This window comes from Schistocerca nitens, chromosome 3 (genome assembly GCF_023898315.1).
Source record: "Schistocerca nitens isolate TAMUIC-IGC-003100 chromosome 3, iqSchNite1.1, whole genome shotgun sequence".
In the NCBI taxonomy this organism is placed as follows: Eukaryota; Metazoa; Arthropoda; class Insecta; order Orthoptera; family Acrididae; genus Schistocerca; species Schistocerca nitens.
The window spans coordinates 180387453-180389591 of NC_064616.1; positions in this window are offsets into that span (position 1 = coordinate 180387453).

Here is a 2139-nt window from a genome sequence, read left to right on the forward strand (position 1 = left end):
TCAAGGGTACAACATAGTACAAGCAGAATTAATTCTTTTTGTAGATGACTCTAGTATTGTGATTAATCCAAGCATACATACACTAATAGAAGAAGTGGTAAACAATTGTCTTAAAAGTATCATTGACTGGTTTTCTGCAAATGGTCTCACTCTCAACTTTAAAAGGATGCAACACATCCAGTTCCGCACATCTAGAGGTACTACACCAACGGTAAGGGTAACACGAGGTGAGAAAATAATAAATGGTCTCACTCGCAACTTCAAAAAGATGCAACACATTGAGTTCGGCACATCTAGGGGTACTACACTAACGATAAGCATAACACATGGTGAGAAAATAATAAAGAGCGTGGAAACTTAAAAATACTTAGGTGCCCATACTGATGAGAATTTAAACTGCAGATGTATATTTTGGAACTCCTAAAACAACTTAGTTCAGCCATATTTGCACCTAGAAGCATTGCAAAGCTTGGGGAGGGACAAATTAGTAAGCTGACATATTCTGCATATTTTAATTCAGTGATGTCATATGGAATAATATTCTGGGGTAACTCATCTTTTAGAAAGACATTTGTTGGCCATTCTGACTGCTACTTCACAGATATTTATTCCTTCATGCAGTTTGCTGTAAACAATCCACTACGGTTCAAAAGAAACAATAACAATCACAACAGCAGAAGGGAGAATGACATTCAATACTCCACGCTAAGATTGTCTTTAGCACAAGAAGGGATGCACAATGCTGCAACCAACATTTTTGATCACATACCCAGTGATATAAAATGTATGACAGGCAGCACTGTAAAATTTAAAAACAAACTGTAAAAGTTCCATAGAAGAACTTCTATCACTACAATGAGTAAAAGGTGGAATTACTAACTCACATCTGTATATTAAAGCAAATAAAACAATCTTTTGCGATATGAATGTAAAATGACTCGCTCTACATCGTTACGATTTACAGTGCAAAATTATTCATGGGGCATGAAACTCACTAAATAACTAACTAATCTAACTCATCCCAAAGGTGTTTCATGGCGTTCAGATCAGAGCTCTGGGCTTTTCCATCTATTTCACTGATCTTATTGGCCAAAAACCATTGCCGCACGGCTGCTGCTTTACCTGTTGGCATTACACCTGATAGCAGGTAACGTTCTCCAGGCATTCTACAAACACAAACAATTCCAATGCATTGTCATAGGGTACAGCGTGTTTCATCATTCCAAATCACTCGTTTGCAGTCATCCACCGTCCAGTGGCGACGCTCTTTACATCAACTCAAGTGACACTTAGTGTCTTCTACAAACCATGTAGCTTATGAGGAGCGGCTCGACCAGTGTGTCCAGTTATTTTTAAGTGCCTACGCACAGTCATTGTGCTAGTCGGACTGCTGGTAGCAATTTCGAACACACGAGTGGTTTCTTCCACTCATTTCATGTGATTTTTTTTGCAGCCACCCTCTGCAATGCTCAACAGTCCGTGTCCAGTAGTGCGTAAGGTCTGTCTGGTCTTGGTTTAGCTGTGATTTTTCCTTCGCGTTTACACTTCACAGTCACATCACCAATAGTCAAAGTAGGCAGTTTTAGATGGCCTGAAATGTCCCTGATGGATTTGTTACTCAGGTTACAGCAAATGACTAGTCCATGTTTGAAGTCACTGAGCCCTCCTGAAAGACCCATTCTTCTGTTATTCCTTCTCTACCGACAACACAACACTCCCAGCCTTCTTCTACAATGACGGGTCCGCCTCTTGTGACGTCTAGTGCTCAGTTACACATTACGTAGGGTGTCCAGTTAATTTTAATCATATGGTGACTAGGCCCACCTCACCCAAAAAGCGAGGGTTATACCTATATCACTGTAATTAATATACCTATGAGTGAGGGCTGTCTCACAATTCATCTGGATGAAAAGAAAATTGCACTCTCTTAAATGGTCCTAGAAAAATTAGAAGCGAACAGCTTGGCTCAATCAGACGAACTTAAGCTTTCGAAAAGTGATGCCACAGAAGAAAGCTAAAGATTAGATGCGAAAGTCGAATAACTAATGTGGAGATACTGAAAGAAGTTGGGGAGAAAAGAAAAATAGGCAAAAAATAAGCAAATATTCCGTGAACTCAAATGGGAATCCCTGGGGGAAA